A 26,839-nucleotide genomic window follows, 5' to 3' on the forward strand; every position below is an offset into this window, starting at 1 on the left:
AAAAGTTCAGGGTTTTTAATATATATTGTGGTGACCCACTCCTCTACGCAGTCCAGGTACATTTATTGGTGCGAATCATACAAGTTGATGGTTTTCTTATTATATATATTGTGGTGACCCACTCCTCTACGCAGTCCAGGTACATTTATTGGTGCGAATCATAAAAGTTCAGGGTTTTTAATATATATTGTGGTGACCCACTCCTCTACGCAGTCCAGGTACATTTATTGGTGCGAATCATACAAGTTGATGGTTTTCTTATTATATATATTGTGGTGACCCACTCCTCTACGCAGTCCAGGTACATTTATTGGTGCGAATCATACAAGTTGATGGTTTTCTTATTATATATATTGTGGTGACCCACTCCTCTACGCAGTCCAGATACATTTATTGGTGCGAATTATAAAAGTTCAGGGTTTTTAATATATATTGTGGTGACCCACTCCTCTACGCAGTCCAGGTACATTTATTGGTGCGAATCATACAAGTTCAGGGTTTTTAATATATATTGTGGTGACCCACTCCTCTACGCAGTCCAGGTACATTTATTGGTGCGAATCATACAAGTTCAGGGTTTTTAATATATATTGTGGTGACCCACTCCTCTACACAGTCCAGGTACATTTATTGGTGCGAATCATACAAGTTGATGGTTTTCTTATTATATATATTGTGGTGACCCACTCCTCTACGCAGTCCAGATACATTTATTGGTGCGAATCATAAAAGTTCAGGGTTTTTAATATATATTGTGGTGACCCACTCCTCTACGCAGTCCAGGTACATTTATTGGTGCGAATCATACAAGTTCAGGGTTTTTAATATATATTGTGGTGACCCACTCCTCTACGCAGTCCAGGTACATTTATTGGTGCGAATCATACAAGTTCAGGGTTTTTAATATATATTGTGGTGACCCAATCTTCTACACAGTCCAGGTACATTTATTGGTGCGAATCATACAAGTTGATGGTTTTCTTATTATATATATTGTGGTGACCCACTCCTCTACGCAGTCCAGAAAGATACCTCGTTGCAACGTTTTGGACTAATAACTATATTGTGAGGTGTTCAGAATACACTGTAAATTAGTGGAAATGCTTGTTATTGAATGTTATTGAGGTTACTAATAGCATAGGAGTGAAAATAAGCCCAAAAACTTGATTTTTAAACTTTTTATGTTTTTTCCAAAAAAAATCCGAATCCAAAACCTTAAATCCGAACCGAGACCTTTCGTCAAGTGTTTTGCGAGACAAATCCGAACCCCAAAAATAATGAAAATCCGGATCCAAAACACAAAACACGAGACCTCAAAAGTCGCCGGTGCACATCCCTAAAACTGACCCTCACAAGATTGCTTCTTGCACTAGAAAGATTTTGTATTTTAAATTAAATAAATGTAATTGTTTTTTTGTGGAATAAGAAAGAAATGTTAGTTCAGAATGATATCCCACTAAATAGAAATACTAGTTCAGAATGATGTCTATATATAGTGCTATACACATACACATAATACTATACACATATACAGTAGTCAGTACTCTATCTAAATGCTCTGAAATACTGACACCCAATCGATCAGCAAACTATTCTAGCTGACTGATCGCTACAGAAATAAACTGCATTAAAAAAAGTCATAGCTATTGTTTTTTTATGAAAAATTCTCTATTTCACCCTATCTAGCGCTCTAGTCACTCTCTACACACTATTTTAGGAGCGCAGCCAGCAAGTCACCTTCCTCTCTACATTCTGACGGTTCTAAAATGACAGAAGAGAACAAGGGGGGAAGTCTATACATATAGAAGATATCTTCCCAAAACTAGCAAGAGTTGGGGGCCGGGAGGATCCTGGAAAGTATGTTTTGCCTCATGTTCAGATCCAACTTTGACACATATTGGGGCATATTCAATTAGCTTTCGGATTCGCGGTAACGCGCCGGAACAGCCGCGAAAAGTAATACGCGTTACCGCAATAACGTGGATTTTCGTTCGCAGCCCATAGGGTTGCGAACGAAAATCCGCGTTAATGCAGTACCGTAATACCAGCAAGAACGCGCACTTTTCGCGGTAACGCGCGTTACCGCGAATCCGAAAGCTAATTGAATATGCCCCAAAGAATAGAGTCGTGTCTTTGTTCTCTTTCTCTCTCTCTCTCTCTCTCTCTCTCTCACTTTATTAGGCAATCCTTAGTTGCAAGTTTCTAACATCAACATTACAGATATCGGCAACTAAACAATGCATGAATGCGTTTTACTCACTTGATTCATGCTCAGGGGAGCTGTGTTGAAATCATGCTGATGGCTCGCACACTAGTGGATGTGGAACCACTTGTGAAAGAAGGAATCATAAACAGAAAATTTTGGGTCCATAGCCAGGAAATTTCCCAGACCTTAATCCCATTGAGAACTTGTGGTCAATCCTCAAGAGGTGGGTGGACCAACAAAAACCCACAAATTCTGACAAACTCCAAGCATTGATTAGGCAAGAATGGGCGGACATCATTCAATATGCGGCCCAGAAGTTGATTGACAGCATGCGAATTGTAGAGGTCTTCAAAAAGAAGGGTCAACACTCTAAATATTGACTCTTTGCATAAACTTAATGCAAATGTTAATAAAAACTTTTGACACTTATGAAATGTTTGTAATTTTACTTCAGTATACCATAGTAACATCTGACAAAAAGGTCTGAAAAAAACTGAAGCAGCAAACTTTGGGAGAACCAATACTTGTGTCATTCTCAAAACTTTTGGCCATGACTGTAAACCTAGAAAAAGACCATAAAGGAAGACATGCCAAGCATAGTGTAGAATATACAAAAAAGTTGAAATATTAACTGTTTGCATCAAAAATATGACATATCTGAGAATTAGATGTTCTCTTCATGAATCCATGCAGGATTTATTCTTTTGATCGATCAAAGTGCTGTTCATCTCACACGAAAGACAAAAAGTATCATAGTGTATTATGTTATGAATTGTGAAAAACTTCATATGTGAGTATATAGGTGTACCAGAACAGACATATAATAATGCTAACAAGAATATTTCAATTTCCAAATGCCAGATTTTCATATATAGAAAACAAATTTAATGAACATATAACACCAGTAGAACATCAAGCGTACATTCAATATAAAACATAGTCCATAGTATAGTTTTACAAGCAATGAGATATCCCTGGCCAGAAAGAAGATTCACTATGGAAACATACAAAAAGTCAAATCATAAGTCCCAATTATGGACCCTAAGGGTTTTGTCTGGACAACTTCCTCAGGAGTTATGATCCATGTAAGTGAAAATCACCAATACATATAATACTTTCCAATTAAAGTCAGTCCAATCCGTTTGATGTGCCAGAAAGTGCTGTTCTGTCCAAGGAGCATGCATCGCTTCCACCTTCAATATGTGTCAGGTGTGATGTCACTCCCGTCTTATACAGGCACGGAAGAGATAATTGTGATTCAGAGGAAAAATGGTTGTTAGAGACAATACATGTGACATAATGAAGTTACAGTCAATTTATAGATTAAAGGAAATAGCAATAGTAATATATATGAAGTTTAGCAAAATCAGTATAGTGTACAATATGAAATCCATGTTAGCAACTTAGCCATCTTAGTATGTATACATTAATTGCCATATAAGAAACAAGGCTCTATGATGGACAGCGTCATCTTTATGGTGATAAATATAGTATGGCAATTATAGACGCCATCTTATCGGAGTCCATATGCAACATTGTAATATAATATTGTTATATCGTGGACAGCGCCAGCTTTATGGTGTTGTATGTGGTGAAAAATGGAATATAGATTTCTAAAATTGACTATACAAAGAGAAAATGATTACATCACTAGCACCATCTTAAAGGTGATAATACAAAAAATTGAATATGTCAAAAACTGATTACCATATATTACAAAACTGACATATTCTTTAAATTATCATGCTATAAAAAATGTTTTCTCATAAATCTTTTCAATTTATTCATATAAGAGGGAAAGTTACATGTGATCCCTCTAACTTATCACACCAAAAAAGTGCAACAGTGCTTAATAGTATTACGATTCAGATAAGATAACCACAAATTAAGGGGGCTAGTTCAAAACCCTCATTCAAACAGAAAAGAACAAATGTATTAAGCTTCTATACCCAAAACATCTCCCTACAGAAAAGTTTTATTTCAGGCAAATCGGCACCCCTTGAGTTTAAAATGTTGTGTTCTATTGCCTTAAATTTCAAATTAATGGGATCTGCATTATGGTGCTCTAGGAAGTGTTTTGACACCGAATGCGCCTCCACCTTATTCCTCATTTTGCTCACATGTTTTAAATGTGAAGTTTAAAATATCTCTTAGTTTTCCCTATATATCGTAGTCCACACTGAAATTCCAAAAGATAGACAACTGATGAAGTCTGACAATTCTGTTGTTTTAACTAATATGTAATGACATTGGAGGAATCTGAAAATATTTTTGTCACACATTGCATCAGCTACCTTTCGTTCTAGTCACTGTTCTAACCTGTTTCGCTTGGTTCTCACTTCCTGCATTCACTTGCCTGTTTGAACTGAGCATGCGCACACCTGATCTTTTTAAAACTTCCCGCATTCTCTTGATTGGCTAATTGCCTGTCAGCTGTGTCTATTTAAAGCACCCGCTTCTCTACTAAGGTGCCAGATCTTCAGGTCTCCTTACCTGTTAGGACGCTGTTCTCTCTGGCTCCCATCTGCACATCGGTATCCTGTCCAGTGGTGGTGCAACGAGAGATCAGACAGCAATGAAGCAAACTGGAACAGGGTATAAACAGGAGAGAAGCAGTAGCCAGGTATAAATTATGAACTGCACAGAACACAGATTGAGGCAGGTATATGAAGCTGTGACACAGGCGCTAGTACTAATCAGGTAAGGAGATTAACTCCTACAGGCAAGGTGTAAAGTTCAGGGGCAAAACAACAGCACCTCTGGTGGAATTGAGGCATTGCTGCCAAATACAAAGTATAGGCCAGTGCTTCCCAAACTTTTGCAGTTCGCGTCACCCTTAGAGTCTCCAAATTTTTTCAAGGCACCCCTCCAAAATAATTATTGAGCAGTCCTGTTTTAGAAGTAGTTGGGTCAAAAAATTGTAATAAGTATTTAGGTCAGGACAGAAATACTTATTTAGTTGTATGCAAAAATGCCCCCTCTGCATCCAGACACTCTACCCCCTATGCATCCAGACACACTGCCCCCTCTGCATCCAGACACACTGCCCTCTCTCACACTGCCCCCTCTACCCTCTGTCACGCTGTCCCCCTCCTCTGCCCTCTCTCACAATGCCCCCCCTCCTCTGGCCTTTCTCACGATGTCCCCCCTCCTCTGCCCTCTCTCACGATGTCCACCCTCCTCTGCCCTCACACACGATGTCCCCCCTCCTCTGCCCTCTCTCACGCTGTCCCCCTCCTCTGCCCTCTGTCAACCTCCTCTGCCCTCTGTCACGCTGTCCCCCTCCTCTGCCCTCTCTCACGCTGTCCTCCTCCTCTGCCCTCTCTCACGCTGTCCTCCTCTGCCCTCTATCACGCTTTCCCCTCCTACGCTGTGTCCCCCTCCACTGCCCCTCTCACGCTGTGTCCCCCTCCACTGCCCCTCTCACGCTGTGCCCCCCTCCACTGTCCCTCTCACACTGTGCCCCTCCTCTGCTCCGCTGTGCCCCTCCTCTGCCTCGCTGAGCCCCTCCTCTGCCCTGCTGTCGCACTCCTCTGTCCAGCTGAGCTCTTCCTCTGCCCCGCTGTCGCACTCCTCTGCCCAGCTGTCGCACTCCTCTGCCCAGCTGTCGCATTCATCTGCCCAGCTGTTACACTCCTCTGCCCCTGTTACACTCCTCTGCCCTGTTGTGCCCCGCTGTCACCCTCCTCTGCCCGTTACACTCCTCTGTCCCCTGTTACACTCCTCTGTCCTGCTGTGCCCCGCTGTCACCCTCCTCTGTCCTGCTGTGCCCCGCTGTCACCCTCCTCTGTCCTGTTGTGCCCCGCTGTCACCCTCTCTGCCCCTGCTGTACCCCGCTGTCACCCTCCTCTGTCCTGCTGTGCCCCACTGTCACCCTCTCTGCCCCAGCTGTCAACCTCTCTGCCCCGCTGTCACCCTCCTCTGCCCCTGTTACACTCCTCTGTCCTGCTGTGCCCCGCTGTCACCCTCCTCTGTCCTGCTGTGCCCCGCTGTCACCCTCCTCTGTCCTGCTGTGCCCCGCTGTCACCCTCCTCTGTCCTGCTGTGCCCCGCTGTCACCCTCCTCTGTCCTGTTGTGCCCCGCTGTCACCCTCTCTGCCCCTGCTGTACCCCGCTGTCACCCTCCTCTGTCCTGCTGTGCCCCACTGTCACCCTCTCTGCCCCAGCTGTCACCCTCTCTGCCCCAGCTGTCACCCTCTCTTCCCCGCTGTCACGCTCCCTCTCACTCCTCTGCCGCGCGCCAGCCATAGAATAAAAAGAAAGAACACAGAAACTTCCCAGTCTGTTGGGCGCCGGGACCCAGCAGTCTCCTCTCCCGCAGCAGCTTGTTACTGACGTCGATATTCAGTGACAGCTGCGGGAGAGAGGAGTCTGCTGGGTCCCGGCGCCCGACAGATTGGTAAGTTTCTGTGTTATTTCTTTTTTTCAATGCTTGGCCCGCGGCACCCCAGTGACAGTGCCGCAGTTTGGGAACCGCCGCTTTAACCTTTTCTTTTGCCACCGAAAGTGGAATTGGGAGGTAATATCCTGACAATCGCAGAGAGGGAGATTAAGGAGCAGTGCCTCAGATTTAGTGATGTTAATTTTATACCCGAGAGATTTCCATAATGGGTCATGATGGTGAATAAGTTGGGCAGAGAGGTCCTCGGCTACTGCAGGGTCAAAAGCACGTCGTCGGCAAAAAGAGAGATCTTGCTCTCCAGGTCCCCCGTGTGCCCTCTCTCACACTGCCTCTTCTGCCCTCTCTCACGATGTCCCCCCTCCTCTGCCCTCTCTCACGATGTCCCCCCTCCTCTGCCCTCTCTCACGCTGTGTCCCCCTCCACTGCCCCTCTCACGCTGTGTCCCCCTCCACTGTCCCTCTCACACTGTGCCCCTCCTCTGCTCCGCTGTGCCCCTCCTCTGCCTCGCTGAGCCCCTCCTCTGCCCTGCTGTCGCACTCCTCTGTCCAGCTGAGCTCCTCCTCTGCCCCGCTGTCGCACTCCTCTGCCCAGCTGTCGCACTCCTCTGCCCAGCTGTCGCATTCATCTGCCCAGCTGTTACACTCCTCTGCCCCTGTTACACTCCTCTGCCCTGTTGTGCCCCGCTGTCACCCTCCTCTGCCCGTTACACTCCTCTGTCCCCTGTTACACTCCTCTGTCATGTTGTGCCCCGCTGTCACCCTCTCTGCCCCAGCTGTCAACCTCTCTGCCCCGCTGTCACCCTCCTCTGCCCCTGTTACACTCCTCTGTCCTGCTGTGCCACGCTGTCACCCTCCTCTGTCCTGCTGTGCCCCGCTGTCACCCTCCTCTGTCCTGCTGTGCCCCGCTGTCACCCTCCTCTGTCCTGCTGTGCCACGCTGTCACCCTCCTCTGTCCTGTTGTGCCCCGCTGTCGCCCTCTCTGCCCCTACTGTGCCCCGCTGTCACCCTCCTCTGTCCTGCTGTGCCCCACTGTCACCCTCTCTGCCCCAGCTGTCACCCTCTCTGCACCAGCTGTCACCCTCTCTTCCCCGCTGTCACGCTCCCTCTCACTCCTCTGCCGCGCGCCAGCCATAGAATAAAAAGAAAGAACACAGAAACTTATCAATCTGTCGGGCGCCGGGACCCAGCAGTCTCCTCTCTCCCGCAGCAGCTTGTTACTGACGTCGATATTCAGTGACAGCTGCGTGAGAGAGGAGTCTGCTGGGTCCCGGCGCCCGACAGATTGGTAAGTTTCTGTGTTATTTCTTTTTTTCAATGCTTGGCCCGCGGCACCCCAGTGACAGCGCCGCGGCACCCCTGGGAGCCGCGGCGCAAAGTTTGGGAACCGCCGGTATAGGCAGTAGCAACTTTTATTTTGTGGATCCACAAATTTACAAACATTGCAGTGTGTACACCTATAAAAACAACCTTTTTCTTAGCTGAAGCTTTTTTTTCTTATCATTGTGGGAGCTATATGATCTTTCAAATTTTCTTAAGCCTTGCATCTGGTTTATTCGGATGCAAAAGCCCCTAAATAAGGTCTCTAAGAAGAATCTTCCATTGATTCATCTATGAGTGTTTAATCTTTCTTTCATTTTTATTAAAAAACAGTGATAAAAGGTACCATACTCCTATCAGTGTCTTTCTTCTTTCTATATTTATATAGCAAGAGGTCTCACCTATCAACTTTTCTTGTTTTATCTTCAGAAATCAGATGTTCTGGCTATCCTGTCTTCCGGAATCTATCAGCAAAAGTACAAAGTTGGATTTCACAGATATTCTTTTCCAAACAATTTCTTTTGACCCGGCTAAATTGTGAAAACTGAATATTATTTTTCAGTTTGCAAAGGTGATCACTATTAAAGTGGAGGTAGCTATTCTTATCAAACTCTTTGATAAAAGTGCTAAAGACAATACCTGCATTGTTTGTCTCTATGATGAGATTCAAAAACATCTATTTTGGACTTAATCAATTCTAAAGCTAAATACTAGATTATATTCATTAGTACACAAAAGATTGAAACATTCATGAAAGGTCTCAAAAGATCCATCCCAAATGATCAAAATATTGTCAATATGTCTATGATATGTTTGAATAATGGATTATTATTATTATATATATGTTCCAGTTCTCATCTTCCCATATGTAGGTTGTCAAAACTGGGCGTGAAAATAATGCCCATCACCATGCCACATGCCTGAAAATAGACTGAATCAAGAAATTGAAATGAGTTATGGGATCAGATAAAAATGATCAATTTACAGATGAAATTTATATTATCATCAATTAAGTCAGGCAAAAAATTTAGAAAATATTTGAGTCTATCCCCTTTGTATGTAGTTCCTATCTCTTGAATAGAGTCCCAGTAAAGCTAAGACAAATTGCCTCCTGGGCAAACTGTAGTAACACTTTTAACGACCATGCCTCTCATGGCATGCTGCAAATACACTCCTCCAGGTCCAGATGTAAATATGTTTCTGAAGAACAGGCTCTAAATACACTCCTTCCAGTCAAACTGTGGAGTAAGGTCTCCCAATCAAGCTACATGCACTCTTTCCTGGCCAAACAGTAAATATGTTTCTCCAGGCCAGGCTGCGAAAATGTTTCTCCCGCTGTAAATATGCTGTGTCACACATTGGGATCGTAGCCCCACTTACCTGGTCAGCCAGTGTCATCTCAGAGCCATGCGTGCCCCTCCTGGCCACCTATGGCACTGCTGAGTTCTGTGTCACTATGTGTGAGCAAGCAATCCCTGCGGTTCTGCTTCATGGGCGCAGCCATCTTGGATGGCATCACATGATCAATACTTCCCAACTAGACTCCGGCAACTCCAGTTGCATGATTCAGCCAGCCTATAAGTACAGAGGGCTCCCTACTTAAACCAGGAACTACTGGTTGCTCATTGCCAGAACAACTCTCATCCTTAGGTGAAAGTCTCCTTGTTCAGATTTTGTTCCTGGCTACAATATATTCTAGCAGCATTACTAAGTGCTCTCTTTCTGTCTACAGTATATTCTAGCAGCATTACCAAGTGCTGTGTTCCTGTCTGCAATATATTCTACCAGCATTAGCAAGCACTCTGTTTGTGTCTGCAGTATATCCTGTTAGCAGTACCAAGCTAGTTTCTGAGTCACATTTGTGGCACTCAATATAGTTTGGAATTGCAGGTCCATATACTTAGCTCCAAAATCATAAGAAAGAAAAAGGTTCTTTAATCAATGCAGATACACTCACCCCGGTTATTTCTCAATATGCAGATGAAAATGCTTCAAAGACTCTCCGGATTCGATGGCAGGGCAAAAATTATGTTCCTAAATGGATACGGGGACTGATGATATTACACTCCTTCCGGGTCTCGGAGGAAGCGGTGTTATATCATCAGTCCCCGCATCCATTTAGGAATTGAGTTTTTGCCTTGCCATCGGACTCATTCTAAATCAGGGAACTATATTTCTGCTTAATAGTTTTATAAGGGGAAATACTGTTCCCTAAGCAAACCAGCCGGGGTTGGAGGCACTATAGCTGGGGGGGACACATGACAGGGATCCCCCTGCCATAATGACTAACCAACACCAGACTGTTCATCATCATCATCATCATCATCATTTATTTATTTATATAGTGCCACTCATTCTGCAGCCCTGTACAGATAACTCATTCACATCAGTCCCTGCACCATTGGAGCTTACAGTCTAAATTCCCTAACATACACACACACACATACAGACAGAGAGAGAGAGACTAGGGTCAATTTTGATAGCAGCCAATTAACCTACTAGTATGTTTTTGGAGAGTGGGAGGAAACCGGAGCACCCGGAGGAAACCCACGCAAACACGGGGAGAACATACATACTCCACACAGATAAGGCCATGGTTGGGAATTGAACTCATGACCCCAGCGCTGTGAGGCAGAAGTGCTAACCACTTAGCCACTGTGTTGCCAGTTTTCAGCGCTGGGCTGGATTCCCTAGGGAGTGGGGTCCGCTGAAAAAAACGAGTGGGCCCCCCCCTAGGGACACCCAGCCCAGTGCTGATAGCACTAGGGCTCTTGCTACCCCCGTGGGCTGTGGGTAGTAGGGTAATAAATGTGGGAAAAAAAACAGACGCCATTTTGTTTTGTGGAACTACAAGTGCCACCCAGCCAGGTTGCCCTAAATAGTGTGGGCATGCTGCTACTTGTATAACTACAAGCACAAGCATACCCATGGCAGCCAGGGCATGTTAGCACTTGGAGAACCACAAGTGCCAACATACCCTGACATCCACAGCTGGCTGGGACCTGTAGTTCCACAAAATAAAATGTTAAATAAACCACCACTCCCTTGTTAAAACTGCTAACATTTAATAAAAATAATAAACCCACAATAAACACAGTAAACACCCTCATTTACACCATATTTTTTTATTAAAAATAATAAATTCCCTGATACTCGCCAATGAAGTTTTCTCCTTTTGTCTGCAGCTTTCAATCCAAAAATGGCTGTTTGCCAAGTCCAAAATAAATTTGTATCCAAAGTCCGGTTTGCCCCTGTCCCAAAGTAATTTGTACTTCCAAATGTCCATGCTTGACAAAGTCCAAAATAAATTTGTAATTCCAAAAGTCCATGCTTGGCAAAGTCCAAAATCAATTTGTAATTCCACAAGTCCGGCTAGCCCCTGTCACAAACATATTTGTACTTCCAATAGTCCTACTTGAAATCTGTTTACATCTTCTGCCCAGGGGGGGCCCATTGTTGCTTGCAGTCTTCTGTTATTCACCCGGGGGGGGGGGGGGGCATATTTGTAAGATCCACGATTATTTATGTTGCTTGAAGAAAAATAAAAAAAAGCCAGTACCCGCCGCAAATACCTCCTAACTAATAGGAGGTCCGATACGCAATGTCATTGCGCTATGTCTATTTACAGTATTAGGTCATTTTCCCACGCTAGCTGGGTCAGTGCCATTCAGCTGAGCTAATCCTACTGTATAGATGCTTCGGTAAACTCTGGTTTTGACCCAGGTAAAACAAGCAACATTTATGCTGGCAGGTTCCAAATTCAAGATAAGTGGCATTTATTGCAGCTATCTCAAAATCGGTGAGGATATATTGTGGGGTCAGTTCGATGTCAAATTCCATGGCATAATCCTGGAGTTCTTCTAGAAACTTTTGATAGGACTCCTGGCTTTTACTGAAAAGTATTCCATAAACCAGTGGCACAAAACGTCTGGTGTGTTCATAAGTACCAACCATAGAATAGTTGGTGTATATCTGCCTAAATAATGTTGGGCACGTTTTGAAGGTGTCATCCATCACCCACATTTTTGCGAGTTGCAAAGAGTAAAATTCTTTCGCTGCCAAATGTGGTGTCCTTCCCAAGAAATTGCTCTTTCTTTTAAATTGTCGGGCACATTTCGAAGATCGATTTGGCATGTACACTGTGCTTGTTGATTGCATTTCAGCTGTGACATGCTGGATGATCTGTGCCGGGCTCTCCATTGTATTACATGCCCGTCCCCTGATGTTGTGTCTTGTTCTGGCACCATCAGTTCTTTCTGCCCTCGCTGCGTGGTTATGTTCAGTGTTTGAGATAAGCTCGCAGCTATTGGCAAATACAACGGTGATAGCCCATGCACGACAACTTCCATTCTTTAACTTGTTACAACGCCAATAATACCTTTTTCCACGTTGTTTGTTCCTGGTGGAAAGAAATCCATCGACATTGAGTAGAATTCCACTTTTCTGAGATGGCACTAGGGAAACAGATGCAGTCGCAATAATTCCGGTAATAGTATAATCCGCGTCCAAAAAAAATCCTTGAAATTGCAGATTTGTCACATAGGTGGATAACAGCGGAATGTAAAGCAGATATCCCAAACTGGTATATAGCAAAATCCGTTCCCTGTAAAACAGTCAGGCAAAGCCAGGTATATAACAAGGATTAGCAACCTTATTCAATAGTAATAAGTGGCAATGTGGCTCTGGTCGGGAGAAGTTTTTACAGTGACAGATGTGAGGTTGGACTATTTACATACATTGCGTAATTATTTAAACTATGAATTAATGTCTGAATTATAGGCCAAAGCTGTAGATGTCATACTGTGTGTCTCTGCAGTAATTTACTGTTTGATATTAAGTCAGTTAACACTTGTAACAGATAGACCGTCAATTGACATGTTCGCGTGAAGTTTATTAGCTTGTAAATTTGGCGACAAGTTTTCAGTTTGTTTATACGTGTACACTGTAAGCCACAGACAATCGGAATTTCGTAACAAGCAATGTGGCGAATTAGTCTAATAAATTTAACTGTGACTTACATGCTCAGGTAGTTCCTCAACAAATAGTTTTCTTCTCTTAGCTGACAACAGAGATTTAAAATGATTAACTATTAATTTTTAGTTTTGTGGAAGGACATGTGAGAACATTACAGGCTTAACGGTAGTATGTACTAAATGTAAATACCTTGCACAGAGGAAACTGAGGAAGCTGATGATTCTTCGTGTCCAAAGACTTCACAGTTCTCTTCTGAGTCATGGACAGACTCCTCAATTAACCCTGAAGTTTGCGTATCTGAAATTTATAAGTTATTTTAGTTTGGGTAGTATTTAATTTACACCTTAAAGTTCCTTTACAGATAAGCTACAATTACCTGTTAAGAGATGAGTCTTTTTTTTCCATCATGATCCTGTTGAAATTCCTTGTCTTGTCTTTTTTATCTGTGATAAATTAAAGAAGAAATAATGTATACATTTTTGATAAACTACTGTGATTTAAAGGTTGACAAACTTGGTGTGGTGAACAGTATGCCTAAATGAACTAGTCTAAATTACATTGTAAAAAGCTTACAATGGGACTTCGGTTTTCCTTTCGGAGTTTTCATAGGAGAAACATCTTCATCCAATGTGTTCAGGTCATCGCGCAACTTCTCCTGCCATTTCTTCCAGGCGACCTTGTGTCTCTTCTTACAATCAGGCTGGCAGGAGGTCTTCGCAATCTTCGCCTTGGTACTTTTCCGGCATCACAAAACCGCTTCTTACAATAACGAAACCGCTCCTTGTTGCCAGGGATGCCATGGACCGCTGACACAGCTTTGGCGATGGAACTTCAGATCTTCCTTCTGACATGGTAGCTGGTCTTCATACCCTCTTTGCCAAGGATATTGTCCTTAAATCGCAAAACCTATAAACAACAATATGAAATGGCATTATTTTTTAAAACTTTTTTTTTTAAATTTTGCATTAAACATTATTACACAAAACTTATGTTCAGTGTTACATTGTGGGTGACACTTAAGGTATTTTATGGCAGGGGGTGCGGATTTCAGTTTATTTAAAAAGATAGTTCTTGTCTTTACAAATGTACATGTATACAAACAGTCAAGATTAACTAGATAGACATGGGGGGAATTGACACTTGCCTGAACAGATTACAGATAGAAAATAGCCCTATTGTAAGCAGTTTAAAAACCATAAAATTAGTGTGCACAGCTCTAATTTAGACAGAAAAAATACAAAAGATTTTGGTCATCTCAATAGCTTTCGTTTGAAGTAATTGTTGGAAATGAAAATTCGATTAAATGTTACCACCACCAAAAATATATATATATTAGAGATGCTCAGGCTCGGTTCCTCGGGAAACCGAACACACCCGAACTTAGGGGATCCGAGTACCGAGCCGATCGCGCTTTTTCGAATTCCAAAACGAAGCAAAATGTCATCTTGACGTAGTCGGATCTCACGAGTTTTGAAATCTATAAATACCCCCTCCACGGCGATATAGAGACATTTGAGAGAAGGATACAGAAGGGGTAGCATAGAGTGTAGAGCAGTTGGGCAGGCAAAGTTAAAGAATTGAAAGAGGAGGGTGGTAGCAGTGTTAAAGAAAGTAATCAGTGACATTTAGGAGAGCTCCATTGCTCCAGTGTTAAATCTCATTGCAGAAAAATACAAATACTATTGCTGCTGGCAGGGTTGGTATAATTCTGCAGTCCAATTCTACTGTCTTATATAGGTAACACACAGATAAAAGAGCTCCTGTGTTAAATCTCAAATAATACAAATAAAAATACAAATAATAGTGCTGTCAGGGTTGGTGTAATTCTGCAGTAAAATTCTACAGTGCTATATAGGTAACACAAAAAGTAGAGCTACGTTGCTAATTGTCATTGCTGAAATACAAATACTAGTCCTTGCAGGCTTTTCTTCTGAATTGCACCAAAAAGTGTAGGGTGTGATATACACCCAAAGACAAGAACACCATTGCTCCTTTGCTAATTGTCATTGCTGAAATACAAATACTAGTCCTTGCTTGTTTTTCTTCTGAATTTGCACCAAAAAGTGTACGGTGTTATATACACCCAAAGACAAGAGCTCCATTGCTAATTGTCATTGCTGAAATACAAATACTAGTCCTTGCAGGCTTTTCTTCTGAGTTTGCACCAAAAAGTGTAGGGTGTCATATACACCCAAAGACAAGAGCTCCATTGCTCCATTGCTAATTGTCATTGCTGAAATACAAATACTAGTCCTTGCAGGCTTTTCTTCTGATTTTGCATCAAAAAGTGTAGGGTGTTATCCAAATGGATTCACAGCAGTACACAGAAGAGCAGGAGCAGCAAGCAGCTGCTGCCACCAGTCCTGATGATAGTAATCCCTGTACGTCATCCGGTGAAGCCTATGTAAAAGTACGTAGTCTTTTTAAGTCAGGGAAAAAAAACATTAAAAAAACACCTTTTACCATGGTGAAGAAAAAAAGAGCTGTAATCCAGGAAAAGTTATCTGCCAAAAAAAAAAAAAATGCCAACATGCCATTCTACACACGCCTTGTCAAAGACAGAATTAGGCCAACACCAAGTAATTCGGACTACAAATACTTTTACGTGTAAAAGCCGAGCTGGAAGAAAACAGTAAGGCATTAGAGGAAAATGTATGCTCAGATTCAGAAATGACACCAATCCCTGAGGAGAGTCCATCCACGAGTACTATGTGTAATCGTGACCATTCTGTTAGTGTACCCATAAAGAAGGCCCCTTTCAGCATTTTTGCTGATGTGTGCCTGAACAGCCGGGGGTATAGCCTTTGATACACCAATTGAGGCTGCCACTTTGGAATTGGAACAGGATGAGGGGGATATTTGTGTTACCGATGAGGGCGCTTATGAGGATGTTGAGGCTGAGGATGATGACAAAAACATTTTGCCACAGTAGACTTAATTAACAGCACTGTTTTCTTAGGTGCCTTAAGGCCATTGTTACCTTGTTTTGTGGGGGCCCAAACAAACCAAGCACTTCAGCCACAATGAGTGGCACTTTTGTGGCTGAAGCGCTTGGTTTGTTAAAGTGTGCATGTCCTATTTAAGATCCAATATAAGGGTGGGTAGGAGGGCACAAGGACAATTCCATCTTGCACAACTTTTCTTTTATGCTACTGCTTTGTGCCAATGGGATGATGACGATGATAGATGTGCTAGGAACTGACGTGTGTTTGAGTCATTGCTCTGTCGCTTAGAATCCAGTCAGGTCGCTGCAGTATTTGTCCAAAAGTGTATGAAAATAATATTGTGACCCGTGAGGTGGTCAAAATTGAATGCAAATGACTTTAAATTAGTGTTATTGAGTTTAATAATAACGTAGGATCAAAAAAAAAATTGTGATTTTAGCATATTTTAGCAATTTTTCTAAAAAATTACAGAAAACCAAAACCACTTCGCAGAGGTCAGTGAGCATCTCTAATATATAATATATATATATATATATATATATATATATATATATATATATATATATATATTGTGGCAAGAGCCCGCTACTGTTGAAGCACACGCAAACAACTTCTTCCTTTGTATGTAGTATTATTGTCAGAATGGTAAATGTTTTTGACACCGTACAGATTTCACAGCAATCCTGGAGACCCTACACGCTAGCTAGACAAAGACCAACTCTCTAAAGACCAGCCAGCTTCCCCAGCGTTGGTCTCCCTGAACAATGAAAACATTCAGGGTTTTATACATGATACTCCTCCCGCAAGCCCTAGCTTGATGGGCAGGTGACACACCCACTTTCCCTTTAAGAGGAAACTCCCATCAATGGTTCTGTTTGACAAACCCTGTCTGTTTGCTGTGAGGAAGGAGCTTCCAAACCATGTGAGTTAACCAAACTTTAAACGATTATTTGTCAAACATAAGTATTTGCCTGGTTTATCATCAATCTAGGTGCATAACTGCACCAATGTTTTACTCTGCTTGCACGCTTTCTCTGCATATTGTCAGCTAAATGCCTCCCTTTGTTACTATATATATATATTAAAACTTTGCTATTGATATCATGTTTAACTATGGTGAAATTTAACAGTGTAATGTACACAAAAAATAATTATAAAAGGGAGGTTTATTTGGGGTTTGTGTATTGTAAATGTGTAAGGCCAATATTTTGCTAGCAGTCAAATCTGTAAGAACATACATTGGGGGGGAAATGTTAGTATTTCAGGCTTATTTGGGTGGGGCTCACAAGCCAGCCCTTGATACATGTCATCCCCTATACCTTGGGGGTGAGTGCATTGGATTTTAACATTATTTTAATGGGGTTATAAGCATAGAGAAAAATTATTTCCTTTTACATTGTACATGGATGGAAAACTATAATTAAAGTAAACATATGTGACCATTAATACTGAGGTGATTAAACCCCCACCCCATTGGGGTTTAGGGTAATAATTGAAAATCAGTTTGTTACCTGAGAAACCAATACTTTATTTTCAGCCTCGCTAAAGCGTGGGGCACGATTTGAAGTGCTATGCCCCTCGTCATCATCATCATCCTCGCTCGATTCCTTGTCACTCATGTTCTGTTCCTCTTCTGCCTCTGGAATGGCAGATGTTGATGGAGCTGGAACGGGTTCAGTAGTCTGAACCACTGCTTCCTTTTCACTTGAGTCTTGAAGTCGTTGGTCTTCCTCGGCCTTGTCCTGTGAAGAAACACACCTCCTATGATCCCTAGACATACTGTGAGATTAGAGAAGTACAGAAGAAAATAATTTGTGTTTTTAAAAAAGCAGTTTTATTGTCCGCTATTCGGTGGCGAATTAACGGCTATACAAACTGTGCACCACTGGTCAAGGAATTCTGGAAGCAATAACCGGGTCAGCAAAGCCAAATCCACCACAATTAGCAGCAAGATCATCAGAATCCTAGAAATGGCAGCATGCATATTTGCGCCAAACATTTTTATAGTATGGGTTTCGAGACACGAATTGTATCAATTTTATGCTAATCTTTTTGATTTGATAGGATAGTATCAATTAGAGATGGTTACTGACCCCCGTGTTTTGGTTTTGGATCTGGATTACCTTTGTGTTTTGGTTTTGGTTTTGGCAAAACCGCCCTTGTGTGTTTTGGTTTTGTTTGGTTTGTTTAGCATTTTTGTTTAAAAATCATTTTTTTTGGGCTAAAATAACCTAATTTAGTACTCCACCTGTTTCTTTTTTTTTTTTTTTTAAACATATTTTATTAAGGAGATTTTTCAGTTTTCAAAACAGTGTAAAGTTTAAGTTACATTGATCAAACAACAAGTACCTTGCAGATGAAAAGAACAATGTGAACTTTGTCAATCAAAGTAAAAACATAGAAAGGGAAAGAAAAGAGAGAAAGCAGGGAACAGGGGCAGGGGAAGGAAAGAGGGAGAGGAAAGGAGGCAATGTTAGTGTGGTAAGAGGGAGAAGGGAAAGGGGCACCTGACTTGGCATCTAGATGTATTACGTGTATCTACCATATGTTGCACATCTTCTAACTCTATATCTAATAGTTTCCATTCTAATCAGGCCTTGGTTGTTCTGAACCATAGGAGGCGAGCCAAGGATCCCAAATCGCACGAAATTTATTGGGACGGTCATTGAGGATGCTTGTAATGTGTTCACAGCTATATGTCTGCCATGTTCTATTGATGATTTCAGGCAGCGATGGGGGTTCTGGATGTTTCCAATTTGCTGCTATTGCGCATTTAGCCGCATTAAGTATATGGCCTATGAGCGCCATAGTATATTTGTTAACATCCGGTATAGGCCTATGCAATAGTGAATATGAGGGGCAGGGGGGGAGTTTTACTGCGGTGACTCTATTAATTAAATTGTGAATTTTCCGCCAGAATTCCACAAGTCTCGGACAGGACCACCAAACATGTTGGAATGAGCCTTCCTGCCCACATAGTCTCCAGCATTGACCAGAGGAGTCAGGATATATGGCTTTCAAGCGGGTTGGGACCAAATACCATCTATATAAGAGCTTATATGAGTTCTCCTTGGTACGGACACAGATAGAGCTCTTAGCGACTCGTGACCTAATCTTAGCCCATTCCTCTATCTCTAGCTCGACGCCAAGGTCTTCTTCCCATTTCAGCTCGTAACGATCTTTGGCAGGTTGACGAAATGCCACCATGATACTGTAAAAAGTAGATATTAGACCAGTAGGAAGGGATTTACGTCTGCAAAAAGTTTCTAAAGGTGTACGTTGGTATATAAGCTTAAGCGTTGGGAGCGATTGATATAAGTGTCTCAACTGAAGGTATTGATAGAAACGGTCATGGGGAATGCCATATCGTCGTTGTAAGTCCGCAAATTCAGGGAATATCTGCGTGGGCGCTATGTCAGTAATAAATCTTAGACCTTGTCGGGACCAGTGGTGAAAAGAGGAGTGTTGTTGCCCTGGTGGAAAAGCTGGATTGTTCCACAGTGGGAACATAGCTTCTGGGTTTTTTATTAGCTGAAACGTGCGGGTACTGTAGTCCCACATCTGGAGGGAGAAACGGGTGGTGGATAAGAGTAACGGGAGTGGTGGTCTATGTTTGATTGATATCCAAAGCAGTGTATAGGGCGAGAGTAATTGCAAAAAAGTAGCCTCAATGTCTACCCAGAGCCTAGTGGAAGATGGAGAGTGAAATAAGACTAGCTGGGTTAGGTGTGCAGCATTATAGTATTTAGAGATGTTTGGGAGGCCCACCCCCCCTTCTGAATTTCGTCGGAAGAGCGTGCAGGCTCTTACTCTGGGTCGTTTGCCTGCCCAAACAAATCTAGTAATTTGCTTCTGGAGGGTCTGTAGCGCCAGAGAGGGTACTCGATGTCACGGGCACTAGGAGTCTTTACCCAGGGATCACCAGATGGTAGGCTTACCAGAGCAATGTAGATGGTAATAGGGTACTCTGGTAGCTGGGTGATCACGGAACATGAAATGATGGCCGATGAGATGCTCAGGAAAGTCTATGACTAGCAACACTGGAAATGAGGTAATGATAAACAAGGAACTGTATGGACAAGGACACGTGAAGGTAGTCAGTGGTCTGCGATAGCAAGTTGTACCACTGCTATAGTGAGGAGGAATGTCCAACAGAAACAAGGAGGTGATGAGAGTCAGCGGTCTGCGGGTAGCAAGTTGTACCGCTGTCTGAGTGAAGGAATGGAATCCAAGTGGAGGTATCCAGGTAGTCAGTGGTCTGCGGTAGCAAGTTGTACCACTGCTATGTGAGAGGATAATGGAACAGGTGATACCGGAAACAGGGATCAGTGGTCTGACATCAGCAAGTTGTACCACTGAATATATATGTGAGGAGGTGCACAGGGAAAGACTGCAACACAGGATATACACAGGCACCTTATACACAATCCACAGTGATATGCACAATATAGATATATATATGGATATAAATGACTGAGCAGGTCTGCAATCTAGAAAGTCTCTTGAAGTAGTCCAGCACAAAGATAACACAGTCAATGATGGCAATAGACTCAGCGGATAGCAGACTCCAGAGAGAACCAAACACAGTCCAGCAAGATATGCAATACACAGCACAGTCAATGAGAAGTATGCATACCGTGGTTCAGCAGTAGCAGTCAGATGGGATTGCAGCGGTACCTGAGCGGCTGGAGGCCGACTGGATAGGAAGTCCCTGGATAGGTGAAGCAGCGGTCTAGCAGGTGCAGCGCACAGGTGAGTAGACCGACAGGGACACGAATCCACAGGAGTCAGCAACAGGTGGAACTGGACTTATAGGAAACCCAGGAGAATGGAGATGATCCAGCAGAGGGTAGTAGAAGAGATACAAATCCAATGCTGACAGGAGGGTAGAGACCAGTGGAACACGTGAAGGCGTGGAGAGTGGATCAGCAGGAGATGGACGATAGCGCTGACCACAGCGGCAGGACTCAGCGGCACACGGAGGTAACCAGTAGCAACCACAGGAACCAACAGCGATGGGAAACAGGAGTGCAGCGCAGGGCAGGAGCAGTAGATCACGAAGTGTAGCAGATGGTAATGAAAAGCGGCAGTCTCGAGGAAGTCACAGCAAAGATGAGATGAGAGTGTAGTGCACGGAGGCAGCGGGTAGTAATCAGCTGGCAGTCACGATGTTGAACACAGGCGAGTTGCAAGCAGGAGACTGTAGTGCACAGAGGCAGCGGATAGTAGTCAGCTGGCAGTCACGATGTTGAACACAGGCGAGTTGCAAGCAGGAGACTGTAGTGCACAGAGGCAGCGGATAGTAATCAGCTGGCAGTCACGATGTTGAACACAGGCAAGTTGCAAGCAGGAGACTGTAGTGCACGGAGGCAGCGGATAGTAGTCAGCTGGCAGTCACGATGTTGAACACAGGCGAGTTGCAAGCAGGAGACTGTAGTGCACGGAGGCAGCGGATAGAAATCAGCAAACAGACTTGATGAGAAGCAGGTGAGTGAGGTAAAAGCTGGAGTGCACGGAGGCAGCGGATAGCAATGAGCAAACAGTAATGATGATACAGTTGATGGTAGAAGTGGTATGGAACCACAGAAGAAGAAGTGGTTTGGAAACCACAGGAATCAGCAGCGCTGAATACACGAGTAATACAGGAACACCTTCAGAGACTCATGAGGAATGAGACTCCAAGATCAGGCAACGTGGTGTTGACCACAGGTGCTTAATATAGGGAGGTTGCCTGATCTGCCAATTAAGTTAAAGGAGTATACACTGAAGTATAGAAAAGGGCTGCGCATGCGCAGACCCTCAGGATGGTGGACGGCCACGGTTCCTAAATGTCCGGGAAGAGGCACTCACGGTCCGGTGAGTGACACTCGAACAGGTAGGGTTTGAAACAAATAAAGAATTCGTGGCAAGAGATTCATTTTTACCACCGCCATGCGGCCGAGCCAAGAGATATATAGCTTATCCCATTTTTCAAGATCACGTTTGAGTGAGTCTAAAAGCCTAGGGAAGTTAGCTGCGTATATCTGATTATAATGGGTCGTTAAGTAAATTCCCAGGTATTTAAGTTTATCTTGTTGCCATCGGAAGTTTGTTTGGTTCTTCAGGGTATCTAATAGGCGGGGAGGTAGGTTAAGAGGGAGAATTTCTGATTTGTCCATGTTGATCTTGAAGTTAGACACTGCGCCATACTCATCAAGTTCTTTTTGAAGGGATGGGATGGAGGCAAGGGGGTTGGTAACTGTAAGAAGAATATCATCTGCGTACATAGATATCTTATAATTAGTCGTCCCCATTTGAATTCCAGAGATTGTCGGGTTCCTGCGTATACGCGATGCCAGTGGTTCCATCGTGAGAGCGAACAGCAAGGGGGAGAGTGGGCAGCCCTGTCGAGTACCATTTGTAATGTGAAACGGAGACGATGCGGCGCCATTGGCTATAACCGTAGCTGAGGGATTGTGATAGAGAGACGCTAGGCCACATAGGAAACGGCCCCTGAACCCCATTGTGCCCAAGGTGGCTCTCATGAAGGGCCATGAGACCCTGTCGAACGCCTTTTCTGCATCAAGAGACACCACCAGAGCAGGGACCCGGGCCCGGTTTGCTATTTCAATTAGATCAATAGCCCGTCTAGTATTGTCGGCTCCTTGCCGACTAGGGATAAAACCCACCTGATCTGGGTGGACCAAGGCGGGGATCACTCTGGCTAGTCTGTTTGCTAGTAGTTTGGCGAATAGCTTTAGGTCCACATTTAATAGCGAAATTGGTCGATAGCTTGCACAGTGACTAGGGTCGCGTCCCTCTTTAGCTATAACAATAACGTCTGCTCTGGTGGTGTCCCTTTCAAAGTGCCCACCATTCAAAATTGTTTCAAAAAGCGAGAGAAGCATAGGTGCCAGATCAGAGCCAAATTTTTTATAATAGATTGCCGTGAGACCATCTGGGCCTGGAGCTGCCGAGTTTCTTAGGGTCTTAATGGTTGCTTTGATCTCTTTTATCGTGATGTCAGCGTTTAGAATTAAGAGCTCTGCCGCAGTGAGGCGGGGGAGGGAACAGGTCTGAAGAAAGTCTCGTATCTGGGTATGAAGAATATCTGGGGAGTCTGTTGTCAAGGGGAGATTATATAGTAAAGTGTAATAGGTGCTGAATCTATCAGCTATAGATTGTGGGTCGTATAGTGATTGCTGTGCTTGATCCTTAATGGATATTATGCGATTACGGGTCCGCTTGCTCTGAAGCCTACGAGCGAGCAATGTATCAGCTTTATCCCCTTTTTCATAGTGTCGCTGTTGGAGACATTGAAGGGTCTTAGCCGCCTTTGAGGCTAGTAGTTTACCTAGTTGTCCTCGCAGAGACAGAAGTTTTAAATAAGTTTTACGTTTGGGATATGTTTGGTGCTGTCTGGTTAGGGTTTGGATTTGGGCTTCTAAGTCAGTGACTGCTTTTTGATGTAGCTTTTTCTCGTGAGATGCTAAACTGATCAGGCGTCCTCTGATGGTCGCTTTATGAGCTTCCCATCTTACAGTAGAAGTGGTATCTTCTGGGGCATTGTCTGTTTGAAAGTCAAGAATAGCTTGTCGTATCGTATTAACATTGTCTTTTCTCAGAAATAGATGGTCATTTAGCCTCCATCGATAACATGGTGCAAAGGGTGGCAAAACGTCAAGTCGCACTAACACAGCTGAGTGGTCAGACCAGGGAACTGATGTAGTAGTAGCCGATTTCAAGGAACGAGTCGTAAGAGCATCTACCAGTACCATATCCAATCTAGAGTAAGTTCCATGTGGTACTGAATAATGTGTATACGTTCTGTCATTAGAGTATAGCACTCGCCATGTATCATAAAGATTAGCTTGAGTGATCAAGGATTGTAGTTTAAGGCTTTCACGTGCTATTTGACTACCTCGTAATGTTGGAGGTGAACGGTCTAATCGAACGTTTAAGATGGCATTAAAGTCCCCCCCTATTATTATCCTTCCAGTCCCAGTTTGTGAAAGTCTGGAGAAAAATTGAGAAAAAAAGGTGTTTTGTGATGTGTTGGGAGCATATAGTGTAGCTATAGTAATTGGTGTGCAGAGGAGAGAACCTGTTAGAATAATATATCGTCCTTGGGGGTCTGTATAGGATGTATTGATTGTTAAAGGAAGAGTATGGTGAAGTAGGATAGCTGTACCCTTGACTTTTTGGGAAGATGTGGAATAATAAACCTGGGGGTAGAGTTTGCATTGTAGATTTGGGTGTATATGTTGGAAATGCGTCTCTTGCAACATTACAATCTGAGGAGAATGACGTTTCAAGTACAGTACTCCACCTGTTTCATGGATAAGTAGGGTAATTCTAAAGCTAATACATTATAAAAAAAAACAGTTTAATCCCTGGTAGGTCGTCCTTAAATCTACACACAAACCTGATTGTCTTCCTCTCCATCTTAGGCTATTGGCAATGCATCCATCGTCTTTGGGTGTATATTACACCCTACACATATAGTTAAATATAAAAAGTAATGGACAAAGGCAGTTTGGTTTCTGTCTGCATCAGCCCCCCCCCACCCCCCCTCCACTTGTAGTTAAATAGAAAAAAAGCAGCCTGCATAGACTGTACAATATAAAAAGAAATGGACAAAGGTAGTTTGGTGACTGTCTATCAGCCCTCCCCCCCTCCACTTGTAGTAAAATAGAAAACAAACAGCCTGCATAAACTGTACAATAAAAATTGAAATGGACAAAGGTAGGTTGGTGACTGTCTGTATCAGCCCCCCCCTCCACTTGTAGTTAAATAGAAAAGGAAATGGCCTGCATAGACTGTACAATATAAATAGAAATGGACAAAGGCAGTTTGGTGTCTGTCTGTGTATGACACCCTACCCTTATCGTGAAATTGACAAAACAGCAGCCTTTCAAGACTGTACGCGAAATAGAAATGCCCCAAGTCTCTTTCCTATTTGGGGGTAGATTACACCCTACACTTATATAGAAAGTTTTAAAAAGATGTTATCATCATCATCTTCAGCTTCATCCTCAACCTCATCAGTGTGTACATGATCATCACAGACTATCAATTCATCTCCACTTGAATTCGCCATTAGAGAACTGTCAGTGCTTGGATGTCTTTGATGGTGAAGGCCTTCCTCGTGGAAGATGTAGTTCATTTTTATGAACATCATTTTCTCAACATTTTATGGAAGTAACCTCCTACGTCGATCACTGACTAGGTTCCCGGCTGTGCTGAACACTCTTTCAGAGTACACACTGGAGGGTGGCCAGCTTAGGTATTGCAAAGCAAATTTGTAAATGGGTTTCCAAATGGCCTGCTTTTCATCCCAGTAAGGAAAGGGACTGTCTGACATTTCCATATCAATTACCTCTTGAAAATAATCCTCCACCATCCTTTGCATGTTAATACTCGAATTGGATGGAGTTATGGGCAAGGTCACACATTTTTTTTGAAAAATCTTTCAAACCAGACCAGATGTCAAACTGTTCTGGTCTGACCCCTGCGTCTTCCCTGCTTCGCTTTGGAAAATTAAATTTTTTTACGAGCAGCAGCTGCCTGAGAAACTAAAGGAGTGTCACGGGCACTAGGAGTCTTTACCCAGGTATCACCAGATGATGGACTTACCAGAGCAGTATAGTTGGTAATATGGTACTCTGGTAGCGGCGTGATCACGGAACAGGAGACAGCAGATGGTAAGAGAATGCTCGTGGAAAGTCTATGACTAGCAGCACTGGTAATATATAGATAACTGTACACGAGGAACTGGATGGACAAGGAAACGTGAGGGTAGTCAGTGGTCTGCGGGTAGCAAGTTGTACCACTGCTATAGTGAGGAGGAATGTCCAGGAGTAACGAGGAGGTGATGAGAGTCAGCGGTCTGCGTATAGCAAGTTGTACCGCTGTCTAGGTGAGGGAGTGGAATCCAGGTGAAGGTATCCGGGAAGTCAGTGGTCTGCGTTAGCAAGTTGTACCACTGCTATGTGTAATGATACTGGAAACTGGTGACTCAGGAAACAGGGAACAGTGGTCTGCCTCTAGCAAGTTGTACCACTGAAATATATATGTGAGGAGGAGCACGGGGAGATAAATGCAATGCAGAATATACACGGGCACACTAAACTTGATCCCACGATGATATGCACAAAATAGTAATAACTGAGCAGCACTGCACAAATATACAAAGTCACGAGAACTATCCAGGCTAAAGGGTAACACAGTCAAATGATAGCAATAGTCTCAGTGGAAAGGAAACTCCGGAGGAGAACAACTCAGTCCAGCTAGATATGCACTACACCAGCACAGTCAATGAGAAGTATGCATACCGTGGTTCAGGAGAGCAGGCTGTCAGAGAGAGGTGCAGGGATACCTGAACGGCTGGAGGCCGGCAGGATGCGAAGTCCCAGGAGGATGGAAGCGGTAACCAAGTAGGTGCAGCGCACAGTAGGTAGACCAGCAAGGATATAAACAATACTCAGGAAGCAGTAGTATATAGAACTGGACACCCGGAGAACACAGGAGAGTAGAGGCGGTCTAGCCGAGATAAAAGCAGCGGGGCGTTGATCCGATGCAGACAGGCGAGTTGACACAAGCAGGAACACTGTAGAAGCACGGAGACAGCAGATCGGCTGGCTGCAGACACGAGGAGTACTGGAGGGTTGCGATGAGCAGGACACTGCAGATACACGGAGACAGCGGATAGGAATCAGCTGGTGCAGTCACGATGAAACACGGGAGAGTTGAGGTGAGCAGGATACTGTAGATACATGGAGGCAGCGGATAGGAATCAGTTGGTGCAGTCACGATGAAACACGGGAGAGTTGAGATAAGCAGGATACTGTAGATACACGAAGGCAGCGGATAAGAATCAGCTGGTGCAGTCACGATGAAACACAGGAGAGTTGAAGTGGACTGGAAACTGTAGAAGCACAGAGGCAGCGGATAGGAATCAGTTGGTGCAGTCACGATGAAACACAGGAGAGTTGAAGTGGACTGGAAACTGTAGAAGC

The 26,839-nt window shown here is 43.5% G+C and overlaps 1 protein-coding gene across 1 annotated transcript in view; it reads left to right on the top strand.

Annotated features, from left to right (window-relative positions):
• CARMIL2 (capping protein regulator and myosin 1 linker 2) overlaps nucleotides 1-26,839 on the top strand; it is a 1,059,949-nt gene that overhangs the window by 866,383 nt on the left and 166,727 nt on the right. The window lies entirely within an intron of this gene.

The sequence above is a fragment of the Mixophyes fleayi genome, chromosome 10 (assembly GCF_038048845.1).
Source record: "Mixophyes fleayi isolate aMixFle1 chromosome 10, aMixFle1.hap1, whole genome shotgun sequence".
NCBI classification, from domain to species: domain Eukaryota; kingdom Metazoa; phylum Chordata; class Amphibia; order Anura; family Limnodynastidae; genus Mixophyes; species Mixophyes fleayi.